Consider the following 13266-nt stretch of genomic DNA (forward strand, 5'->3'; position numbering starts at 1 on the left):
GGACAGAATGAAAAATGAGAGCTATATGTAGAGATACAATGACCAAAAGTAAATGTCTGTGACCCTAATGGACCATGGCTAAAATCAGATGAATGGATAAAGTCTTTTGCAACTTCTTTATTTCATTTTAAGAGAGGAAAGGAGAGTAAAGGGACTTGAAGACGAGAAGGCAAAATGAATTGAGCTGAAGGTTGAATTCACTCTGAGAGTGAAAAGTCATTCGAAGAAGAGATTGAGGGGGAGAAGACTGAGAGTATTTTGTTGAGAAACCCAGTCCAGCTTGGATGTGTGGTAAAGAACGAGAATGTTTAAAAAAGAGCAGCTGGGCTGCAACAGGCCGAAATGCTCAAAGGAAAAGATGTCAAGAGGTATGAGTCCAACAAAAAAACAGTGGAGAAAGAAATTCTGTTGAAAACTAGAACTAGGGGGCTTAGCCTGAAAATAAGGGGGAGCAGATTTAGGACTGAATTGAGGAGAAACCTCTTCAGCAAAAGGGTTGGGAATCTGTGGAACTCCCTGTCCAGTGAAGCAGTTGAGGTTACTTCGTTGAATGTTTTTAAGACAAAGATAGATATAGTTTTGAATCAGAAAGGAATTAAAGGTTATGGTGAGTGAGAGGTTAAGTGGAGCTGAAAAAGCCAGAAAAAGATCAGTCAGGATTTTATTGAATGGCAGAGCAGGATTGATGGGCTAGATAATCTACCCCTGCTCCTATTTCTTATGTTCGTTTGAAAAGTCAGTGGTCTCAAACATTTGGCTTGTTTTTGATACCAGAAATAAATGGGGACCTCAAGGATTCACTTGACAGCAGTGAGACCAGTTCAGTAATCTTCTGGGAAGTGATGATTTTCTTTGTTGCCTCTGTCATCCAAGAAAGGATGGTGAATGGGTTCTCAATGCAGGCCTATTTGGAGAACCAGCAGCTCCAGACATTCAGAAACCTCAGTCGGACATGTGGGCACTGCTGAGGCAATTCATAAAAATGGTGAGGCATCCTCACTGAGCTATAAAACACTGAAGAATATAAACAAACTCTTGGTTGCATGGCCCAACAGAATGGATTGGAGTCAGCAACAAGTGCAGCTATCCAAAATGTGACCCAAATGGGGCACCAATCTTATGACCAGGTTTGTCACTGTGGGTTGGCGGCAAGTGTGAGAGCCAAGTGCAGGTGAATATGTAAATTTCCTGCAAATTGGGATCTTAACAAGCATAATTGGCATTCATGGAGTAGGCAGCAAGGATTAGGCCAAAACTTGTGCTGGAATTTAGAAGAATGAGGAGAGATCAAATTGAGGTATTTAAGATAATAAAAGGTATGGATAAAATAGACATAGAAAGCTTGCTTCCTCTTGTGGGGCATTCTAGGATGAGAAGTCACGTCTTAAGATAAGGGGGAACAAACAGAGCTGAGGAGAAATGACTTCTCCCAAAGGGTTGGGAATCTGTGGAATTTGCTACCCCAATTCTGCTCTTATGTTTTACGAACCTGTGAACTTATGATCCAATCCCATCCTCTGGGAAAGTCACTAGGTAATGGGAATATATCACTTACACTCTCTATCTCCAGCTCTCCTCCTCACTCAATATTCCACGTTTCCTCACCTCCAAGCATCTCTGCCCTGGGAAAATTTCACCATTTAACTCTTTGCAAAATTGCTTACATGCTGATTGTTCCCAAAATTTTCTGCTTTTCTGTTTGGAAGATAGAAGTAATAGAATAGACCCAAAAATGTCTGATAGAAGTAAGAGTACATTTGAATCCTATAGAAATGGACGTGATCAGAATGTAAGCAGATGACAGAAAAGAGATAATATCCACAATTGAAGTCCAAGCTGTCGTGGTAAGATGTGGAAAGATTGGAGGCAACTTAGAATGTTCATTAATCAATGTTCATTTTCGAAGCCATGCCTGGGTAGAAGCAAATTAGAAACTGCTTGACAGTGCAGTTGGTCAATGGGTTATTGCTGGATGTTGTCCAGAGGAAAAAAAGGACCAGGAAGGAGTCAAGCATGAGGCAATAGAACTTGATTAAGGAATACATTGGAACTGCACAGTGCTTACAGTGTTGGCAGTGTCTACCAGTGAATTTGGCATACTTGCAGAAGAGTGAGAAACTGTGGGAGTTGAAACCCTCGAACCAAGAGTTTTCAATTCCAGGGTACCAGGCAAGGATCAGAAAGAAATCCAATGAATCAGTGCAGGAAAAATTCACAATGGATTAAATGGTCTCAACTCTGTCAGCAAAGGAAGTCTGAAATAATGGGAATGATAAAAGATCACTGACCCAGCTATATATTTTGTGATTGCCTGCAACAGTTCTTTAGTTTAAAGAGTCTTGATGTTAAACATGGTTTATTTAATGAGATAACTGTCTTATCTTGCGGGACAGATCATAGTCACACAAATGCAATATCTTAAGATTGATGTGAACTAGTTTATAATTGTTTTACTGTCTCCTGTCTTCTGCATAAATAAAAAGAACAAAACAAAAATGTCTGGTGTAATGCTCAGAGAAGAACCTTATTAGCAAATGAAGAGTTTAAGTTCTGCCATCACTCAGTGTCAATTCTTACCTTGAATTCACTAATGAACATCTATGAAAACAATAGAGACATAAGGCTGAACCTTACCATAATTTGGCAAAGCGTCATTTCCATTTAGCTTCATGCAGGGTTTCTCTCCATGAGTCCAAGCAGGTTTTCTTATGCAAGCAATCTCATTAATTGCATGACACATCACTATGCTGCCTGTCTCACCTGATACTAGCCCAATTTCCCACTTGAAGTAGCCAGAAATACTCGCAACTACCGAAATATCCCAAGGTATGATGGCAACCTTGGTATGGGTGCCATATCTGAAAAGTAATTGCCCACCCAGTCAATTAGTGCTGGCAGTCCAAATATTTGCACTCTGGATGGCTGCAAAGGGGCAAGTGGTGTCCCCTTTTCATCAACAGGGACTGAAAGTGGATAGAGTTTTAATGAGGAGGATTATCCTCTGCCCAGGTGCTCACCAGAGGAGTACATTACACCAGGTACTGCTAGCCTTGGCAGAGGTCACCACCAAAGACCCTGTGATCTCCAAGGGCTGAATAAACACCCAACAATGAAGGAAAAGGTCAAACCTTCTCCACTTTGCTGGGGTAAGTGCCATTATCTTCTCTCTGCTACATCACACCGGCTATATCTCTGGTCTGGCAGAGTTTAGATCAGAGTGGTGCTGGAAAAGCACAGCAGGTCAGGCAGCATCTGAGTAGCAGGAAAATCGATGTTTCAGGCAAAAGCCCTTCATCAGGAATAGCTTTGCTTTGGGCAAAGCTTCTTGTCAGGAATAGAGGCAGGAAGCCTCCAGGGTGGAGAGATAAATGGCGTGTTGGCAGGGCAGTGGGGGGGGGGAGGGGGGATGTTGGGGCTGGGGAGAAGGTAGCAAAGAGTACAATGAGTGAATGGAGGTTGGGATAGAGGTGATAGATCAGAGAGGAGGATAGAGTGGATAAGTGGGAAGGGGGATTGGCAGATAGGACAGGTCATGAGAACAGTGCTGAGCTGGAAGGTTGGAACTGGGGAAGTTGAAATATTAGGCCACAGGGTGGTGGGGTTGGTTGGTGCGGGTGTCCCAGAGATGTTCCCTAAAGTGCTCTGCGAGGAGGCATCCAGTCTCCCCAACGTAGAGGAGACCTCATCGGAAGCAACGGATATAATAAATGACATCGGTGGAAGTGCAGGTGAAACTTTGATGGATGTGGAAGACTCCTTTGGGGCCTTGGATGGTGGTGAAGGAAGTGGTGTGGCCGCAGGTTTTGTATTCCTGTGGTGGCAGGGGAGGGTGCCAGGACGAGAGGGTGGTTTGTTGAGGGGTGTGGACCTGACCAGGTAGTCACGGAGGGAATGGTCTTTGTGGAAAGTGGAAAGGGGTAGGGAGGGAAATATATCTCTGGTGGTGGGGTCTGTTTGGAGGCGGCGGAAATGTTGGCAGATGATGCGGTTAATGCAAAGGTTGGTAGGGTGGAAAGTAAGCACCGGGGGTGGGGGGGGGGGGGGCGGGGGTGGTGGGGGGGAGGGAGGGGCTCTGTCCTTGTTATGGTTGGAGGGGTGGGGTTTGTGGGCAGAGGGGCAGGATGTGGAATGTGGATGAGATGCTTTGGAGGGCCTCTTTAACCACATGAGAAGGGAAATTGTGATCGCTAAAGAGGTCATCTGCTGTGTTCTGTGGTGGAACTGGTCCTCCTGGGAGCAGATACAGTGAACGCAGAAGAATTGGGAATACGGGATGGCATTTTTACAGGAGGTAGGGTGGGAAGAGGTGTAATCCAGGTAGCTGTGGGAGTCAGTGAGTTTGTAAAAAATGTCAGTGTCAAGTCGGTCGTCATTAATGGAGATGGAGAGGTCTAGGAAAGGGAGGGAGGTGTCAGAAATGGTCCAGGTAAATTTAAGGTCCAGGTGGAATATGTTGGTGAAGCTGATGAACTGCTCAACCTCCTCGTGGGAGCACGAGGTATCTCTGGTTTTGCAGCCGCCTCCTGTCAAGGCTAATTTTCTATCTCTCTCATTGTCATATGTAAAATCCTGCCTCACTTACTCTTACCCCCATAAATTCTCCCACTCTCCATTGCCTCTTTACTGCCTACTCACTCTCACCAACACATACAGCTATGCCACCCTCTTTCTCTTCAGTTCAATCCATCTTGTTGTCTAATTGTAGGAGGAGAACACCCATAACAGATCAGAAATTTTGAAGAATATTCAGCTACTTACCAGGAGAGGATCCTGGCATTAGCCAGCAAAGACAGGAACCGTCTCTGGGGGAAGCCAAGGTCTCCATTCCTTCTAACCAAGAAAGAATTACAAAAAGCGTTGGAAAATCTTAGCAGGTCTGGCAGTATCTGTGAACAAAGAACAAAGAATAGTACAGGTCCTTCAGCCCTCCGTACCTGTGCCAACTCATTTTGCCCTTCCATACTAAAACTATCTTCATTTATAGGATCCATAACCCTCAATTTACTTCCTAATCATGTATTCATCCTATTTTTTCTTGAATACTGCTATTGTGTCTGCTTCCATCACCTCCTTTGGCAGTGTGTTCCAGACACACACCACCCTTTGTGTGAAATACTTGCCTCACACATCTCTTTAAAACTCTCCCCTGCCCACACAGTTTGAACCTATGTCCCGTAGTAATTGACCCCCTCCACCCTAGGAAAAAGCCTCATACTTTCCACTCTATCCATGCCATTTACAAACTTATAAACTTCTATCAGCCTCAACTCAACCTCAACCTCAACCTCAATCTCCTATATTCTAGTGAAAACAAACCTGGTCTATCGAACCTTTCTTCAAAGTTAAAATCCCCCATATCAAGCCAAACCCTATACCCTCTCCAAAGCATCTACATCTTGGTAAACCTTTTCTGTACCCTCTCCAAGGCATCTACATCCTTCTGGTAGTGTGATGACCAGAACTGTATGCACTATTCCAACTGTGGACTAACTAAAGTTCTATAAAGCTGCAACATAACTTGTCCATTTTCATGCTTAATGCTCCTCCCAATGAAGCCAAGTATGCCATGGGCCTTTTTTACTACCTTATCTACTTGCACTGTCACCTCCAGTGATTTGTGGACCTATACACCCAGATCAGTATTCCTAAGGGTTCTACCACCCTCTGAATAATTTCCACCTATACTTGAGCTGCAAAAATGCATCACTTTCCATTGTCTGCATTAAACTCCAACTGCCACTGTTCTGTCCATGCCTCCAACTGATCTAAAACTTCCTGTATCTTCTGACAATCCTCCTCATTATCGGCAACTCCAATCTTTGTATCAACCCCAAACTTACCAAATCATTTGTGTATACCACAAACAATAGAGATCCCAGCACTGATCCCTGTGGAACACCACCAGTCAGTCCTTCATTCCAAAAAACTTCCTTCACTACCACTCACTGTCTCCTATGACTAAGCCAGTTCTGTGTCCATCCTGCCAGCCTCGCATGTGACTTCACCTTTTGTAACCAGTCTACCATAAGGGACCTTGTTAAAGGCTTTACTGAAGTCCATGCAAACAACATCAACCACTTTTGAGGAGAAACAGAGTTAATATTTCAAACCTGACTCCTCTTCAGAATTATTTGATAATAACATTAGTGTTGGACCTGAGAGAATGAATTACAGCATGTTCAGACCGAGACAGGTTAGAGTGGGTGAAAGGAGCAGAGAACTTAAATCAGTCAATGTCACATTGGCAATTCTAAGTGAAGAGATCAAGTACTGACAAAAGGTCAGGGGGAGGAGTCCAGGTAGAGGGGGAGGTTTGGAAATAGTTGGAAGAGTTAATGTGGTGGGGTGAGAAATGGGAACAGAGCCAAGACAATGGAAGTACAGTTCACTGTTGTGTGTATCTGAAATTCGTTGAGGTCAGCGTAGAAAGGAATAAAGCTAAGTCTGTTGCTGAACACAGATCATTCAGCATTAGAGTGTGAAAGGTCAGACAGGATGGTGAATACATAACAATTAGATAATGGGATGGAGGAAAATGGAGTAGAATTAAAATCCAGAAGGGCATCAGTGATCTCGATTATTTAGATCTTGGGTTCCTTAAAGCCTGAAATGAAAAGAAAAGTTTCTGATTTTGGGGATTGATGTTTTAAAATAGAAAATCTGGTTACAACGTGTTGGTGAAGCTGTTTCTGGAACATCGGATGTAGTTTTGACTCAATCACAGATTGAGGATAATGTGGGAAAATTTGTGATTCTACTTTGTTGGGAAGAATGAAAAAACAGAGTAGTATTGAAATGGAGCGATGCTCTGGAGAAAATCTGCATGTCCTCACAAATGAATTACAAAATATCAACATATAGGTATGCAAGTTATAATTAAGAATCCTAGTACTAAGGGGTTGTTGGCTTCCTCTGGAACATATAGGGTATGTCATATTGCCTTAAAACTACAGACCGTGCCCTTTGAGGGAAAGTCATTTTGCTTGGTATATGTGCCGATGGTTCAGAGGATTCTTTCAGTAGTGGCTGGAGTGCAGGTAAGAGCCATGACAGCTTCATTTGGCAGTTCCTGAATGGCTGAAATGTGCAGGCTCTTTTAGGAAAGAGGTTGTTCAAAAAATTCCTGCTGGATCTGCTGCTTGCAATTCATACAGAATGGAGTTTGTGAATACACATGCCAAGAATCCATTTCTCTCTCCCTCTAGTGGCCAGTTGCAGATGTTTTTCAAAAGTTGCAACATCAGCGAAAGTTGCATTGCCAAGCTTTCTGATCTAGAATCTTTTTTTAGTATCTATTCCAGAAAATTTGAGAAAAGTAAAATAAAAAATTAGTTCTGCTGCATGGAATTGTTCTTAGTCAATTGAAACTTGGATGATCTCTAACCAATGAATAGGCAGTTTCAAAGCTTTTTATAATCAGCAGAAGTCCACTGGGGGGGTCAGTTAGTTCAGTTGGTTGGATGGCTGGTTTAATATACAGAATGATGCCAGTGTGGATTCAATTCCTGCACTGGCTTAGGGGTTATCATGAAGGGCCATCCTTCTCAACCTCTCCCCTCACCTGAGGCAACGTGACCCTCTGGTTAAACCATCACCAGTCATTTTTGTTTACTGTGAGAGTCGGACTATGGTGACTTTACACCTTTACAAGGCAAACAGCATTAACCTAACATAATTCACTAAAGTCAGATGGCTGGCTTATATAGTAAATTAAAAATAGTTTAATTATATGGAGCTTGGAGATATCAAGGAATGCAACATTTATAAAAGTGAGAAATTTTCATGTCATATCCAGAGCGGTTTAATGGGTATTTTTTTCTAATTAACCCCTAAGTTTGCACATTTATTGTGGTGAAATTCATGATGGGACATAAAACTAATCATGCATATCAGCCAGCTATTGTAGAAAGATCACAATTTTCAATTCTATTGATTTAAGTTGAAATGAAAATCTACAATTTCTGTAAGAAGCTGGTCTAAAAAAAATTGGACTGTCAAAACTACAGTAGCTATGTTTCACACATGCAGCAACATGAAAATCTCAACCATTGAATTCAGCTTTGCAATTCACCGGGGTGAGAATTGAATATCTAACCTTAGGCTTCCTCATATAGTAATCTGATTACTGGAACTCTACACAGGTTAAGCTATTTCTCGTAAATTATAGGACTTTCTCAACATTAGACTATGTTAATGCAGACGACATGTTAGGAATAATAATATTTCTTCTATATAGGATTACGTTCATACACAGCACAGGAACAGGCTATTTAGCCTAATCTGTCTCTGTTGCTCCACTTAAACCTGCATTGGATCCCTGTTTTATAGTTACGACATTTATGCTTTAACCTACAAAAGAGAGTATTCTCTTTATATCCATGCATGAACAATATACTAATGATCTTAGGCGGGAATGATTTTTCATGTGATGAGCAACATAAAGAGCTAGTGCTAATATGCAACTCTGTAAGGTCTGGTGTGTCTTTAATCAGCGTTTTACTCTGGTCTTTCAGCTCACTGGTTCAAGCTCCATTCCAGAATTTGAACACATAGTGCAAGCTGACATGACAGAGCTCTGAAATGCAGAGAGATCTGGGTGTCCTAGTACATGAATCATAGAAGACTAGTATGGAGGTACAACAAGTCATCAGGAAAGCTAATAGAATATTATGATTTCATGCAAAATTATTTAAATGCTAGAGTAGGGACGTTATGCTTCAGTTATTTAGGGCATTGATGAGATTACAGCTGGAGTACTGTGTGGTCAAGTGAGCATGGGTATGAAGTGGGACATTCTAAATTGAACTACAGCTGGAGAAACCGGGCCTAACAGAAATTTGGCCAAACTAAATTATTCTTGATGAAGGGATTTTGCCCAAAACGTCGATTCTCCTGCTCCTCAGATACTGCCTGACCTGCTGTGTTTTTTCAGCACCACACTCTCATCTCTCATCTCCAGTATCTGCAGTCTTCACTTTTGCCACACTAAATTATTGGCTATTGGCTACAGAGATCGTGGAAACCAAGGTCAACGAGGTCACAAAGGTTCGGAGGAACCAGCCCAAGACTTGTGTATTGGAGAAATATCAATCAGACTTTTTGTTAGCTTGACTTCTAGCCAATGACTGAGGACATGCCCTTTATACCTCCCCAGCATGGCAGCAGTACAGGGTGTTGGCACAATCTCATTGGATGTTTTGTACATCATTCATGACCCTATTGGCTAAAGGCCACAGAGAATTCAGGAAGTTCTGGGGTGAGGTGGATAAAAACACACACCTCAAAGCTACTCCCACAGTGATGATTCATGGCATGATGCATAGCAGGAAGCTGTGTGGCAACTCAAGACCTGCAAGACCCACCTTTGTGGAAGAGAGCCAGCCCTACATTGGAGAGGAAGGAGACTCCAATGGCCCAGCTCCAACATGTGGATCGTTCTGGGTAATACATTTTCTCAGATGGACAGAGCTAGATAGAGATTAAATATTGTAGACATTTTCGATATGCTGTCAAGGTCTTTTTAATAAAGAATGTTTTATAAATAAAATCAAATTGAACATCAAACCAAATTTGGTCTAATTTCATCTGCCTCACTGACAAGATTGTTTTGGTAAAGTATTTTTAAAACATAAACTAATCAAAGTGTCCAAATCACAATAACAGCTATGTATGTATAGGTTACTGTACCTGTGGAAAGATGTTACTTTGTTGCAAGAAGCTCAGAGAAGGTTTACTTGACTAATATTTGGAATGAGAAGATTGCTTTATGAGGAAAGGCTGGACAGGCTAGGCCTGTATCCTTTGGCCATTAGAGTCAGATGTGACTTAATTGAAACATAGAAGATCCTGAAAGCAATTGACTGGGTGGATGTCAAAAAATAGTCCTTCCTTTGCAGGCGTCTAGAATTAGGAGTCATACTTTAAAGAGAGGGGGTCATCCATTTCAAACGGAGATGAGGATGCATTTTTCTTCTCTGAGGGTGGTGAGTCTTTCTCAGAAGACAATGGATGCAGAATCTTTTTTTAAAGGCACATATATTCTTGATTGCCAAGGGGATGAATGGTTCTCAGGGACATGCAGCAATGTAGATATGAGGTTAAAATCAGATCTTCACAATCTTATTGAATAACAGAGTAAGGTCATAGAGCTGAGTGGGCTACTGTTGCTCCTTGTTCTCATTTTTGTACGTATCATGCAGTCATGAGAGAGTGCTGTATTGTGAGTAATGCTATCTTCAAATTGAAATGTTGAACTAAAGTCTTAACTCTTTTGTTCAGCTGGATTTGAAATAATGGCATGCTGCATGAAAATCAACATCCATTTTTGCCTGCAAAATATGAATGATGACATTTTTAAAAGAGCAGTAAAGTATTTTGAGGCATCCTGAAACATTGTTGTGCTTCCCGACATAAAAGGCATCTTGGAAAGCCTTCATTCTTTTTCTCTGCTGGGTCAAATAATATTACTTTCAAACTACTATGGTTTCACCTCAAAATTGAAGACTTTAAATAATGCACTGACTCCTCAACTGCTGAAATTCCAAGACTACTGGCTTATATAAATCCTCAGGTCTATAACATTTTCACCTACCATACTTCATAATGACAATCATGCATCTAAGCTTAGAGAATCTTATATCCAGACTTACATTCATTCCCAATACCACAGCTCCTGATTCATCCCCAGACCATTGGACTTGCACAGGCTTAGATTCTACTGCATTTTACAGCACCAACATCTCCTTGTACTAGAAATAACCAGGTCTGACCCACTTACAGAGTACTCATTCTTGATTCAATTATTTGTCAAATTATGATTCTGCTTTTTTTTTGGTGGGTTCCAGGAAGGTTGGAACAACAAGGAAATATGCTGCTTGTTTTGAGGTTGACCTATATCTACTCTGTATAGATGAAATAATTGAATATTTGTACCATATTACATCATTCTTGATTGTGTATTTGTTAAAGGATGACTCAATTTAGATTTCTTGAGGTTTTGTAAGTGTCAAGATCATGTGGAACTGATCTGTGTAGCTGGTTCCAATTAGAAGAATAAATTCAAATAGTATTTCTGCTCCCTCAGGATTCATGCAAGTGTGTTACCATAAGCTGTAAGGCTGCATTGCATTATTGTAGATCTTGGAGCTACCTCATGTTGATATACATTGCTCCTGTGACCTCAAAGTGAAATAAGAAAATAATTATAACTCAGAGTCTGTACACAATGATGAAGGGGTCTTCTGAGGGCAATATGTGACTGTTTACAAACCTGAAATTTAGGTTGAGTCTTAAAGGAGCTATAATCCAACACTTTATCTGACTGCAGGAAATCATGAAATGCCAATAGAAAAAAATGTTCATTCTGAGGGAAACAAAAAGAGATTTAAAGGGAAAAATGTGTTTGGCATAATATAAGTATCTAGAAAGTGACCTCTGTTTCAGAGTCTGTTGGAAATTATTTTAAAGCTATATTTTGAATAGTAAATATATGTTCACCTTTCAGCATACCATGAGCTCTGAACAAATTGTTCAGGACTTCAGTGGAATAATTAGAAGTCTGCACACATGAACAAAGGCTGAGTTTGAGGGGGGGGAGGTTAGAATTAATTACGTAACTGACTTTAATTACTCAGGCTATAATAGTCACTGAAGAGAAAACCGTGCCTCCATCCCTTTTCCCTCTCCTGGCCGATAAAGTTGTTGCCTTTCAATCTCACAACATCTCAAAATTCTCATCCCCCATGTTTACTTTTTGCATATGTGTTCAAGGGCTGTAAATAAATAGTGGTGAGGCAATTATTGGCAAACCATAAATGCCCTTGAGCAGGTGGTGAAGAGTTGCCTTTGTGAACCGTGTTAAAAACCACACAGCACCACGTTATAGATCAACAGGTTTATTTGGAAACACTAGTCTTTGGAGTACAGCTGTTTCATCGAGCATCATGGGAAACTGTGTTTGTCTGGACGAGTGTAACTGCAACAATACTCAAGAAATTTGATAACACTCAGGACAAAGCAGCTTCCTGATTGGGACCTCATTCACTACCTTCAACTGTTACTTCTTCCAGCACTGAAGACCCTAATGAATGTGTGGACATACTTGATAAGAGCAGGCTATTCAGCATCTTGAGCCTGTCGATTCATTCAATAAGATCACAACTTATCTGATTGTGACCTCAAATTCACATTGCCATCTATCTATCTGCCTCTCCCTTAAAACTATTCAAGTACTCTGCTTTCAAGAAGAGACTTTTAATTACTCAACTTTCAAAGAGAAAAAAATCTTTATCTCTGATCCAAGTGGATAACCCTGATATGTTTCATTCAAGTCACCCCTTTACACTTCTAAACTTCAGTGGATACAAGGTTAATTTGTCCAATGCTTCTTCATAAGACAACCCACCCATTCCACACATTCATCTCAAACCTTCTTTCAATCATCTCCAACTCAATCCTTCCTTAACTAAGGTGGCCAGTGCTGTATGTACAATTCCAGATTCAGTTTAGATTACTTCAATTACTTAGTGTGGAAACAGGCCCTTCAGCCCAACAAGTCCACACCGACCCACCGAAGCGCACTCACCCAGACCCATTCCCCTACATTTACCTCTGCACCTAACACTTTAGCATTTTGGCATGGTCAAGTCACCTAACCTGTATATTTTTGGACTGTGGGAGGAAACTTGAGCACCCGGAGGAAACCCACACAGACACGGGGAGAATGTGCAAACTCCACACAGTCAGTCGCCTGAGGCGGGAATTAAACCCAGGTCTCTGATGCTGTGAGGCAACAGTGCTAACCACTGTGCCACCGTGCCGTCTAACCTGTGCCCTGCATAATTAAAGCATACCCTCCCTACTTTTGTAGTCAGTTCTCCACACAATAGATGACTACTTGCTCTACCTGCATAGTAACCTTTTGCAATTCATACAAGGGGACACTGACGCGGCAGTGTGCACCATATACATTATATAAACTCACCAAGGTTGCTTTGACAGCACCTTCTAAACCTGCTTCTCTACTACATTACAGGTTCAAGGATATCACATTCAATGTAACACCACCACTTGCAAGCTTCCCATTAAACCCCACACCATCCTGACTTGGAACTATTTGTCTGTTCCTGGACTGGGTCAAAACTCATAGAATGCCCTTCTTCACAGTTCAGGTGTATGTACCAGCCCAAAACCTGTAGCATTTCACAAAATGGAGGTGCTGGTGTTGGACTGGGGTGGATAAAGTTAAAAACCACACAACACCAGGTT

At 41.5% G+C, this 13266-nt stretch overlaps 1 long non-coding RNA gene across 1 annotated transcript in view; it reads right to left on the reverse strand.

The window, feature by feature from the left end:
• Window positions 1-13266, reverse strand: part of LOC140476734 (uncharacterized) — a 377420-nt gene that overhangs the window by 111308 nt on the left and 252846 nt on the right. Inside the window, exon 2 of the long non-coding RNA XR_011960581.1 lies at window positions 4759-4886. This is a non-coding gene — a long non-coding RNA (uncharacterized lncRNA). The remainder of the gene's footprint in view (window positions 1-4758; window positions 4887-13266) is intronic.

Source organism: Chiloscyllium punctatum, chromosome 5 (assembly GCF_047496795.1).
Source record: "Chiloscyllium punctatum isolate Juve2018m chromosome 5, sChiPun1.3, whole genome shotgun sequence".
In the NCBI taxonomy this organism is placed as follows: domain Eukaryota; kingdom Metazoa; phylum Chordata; class Chondrichthyes; order Orectolobiformes; family Hemiscylliidae; genus Chiloscyllium; species Chiloscyllium punctatum.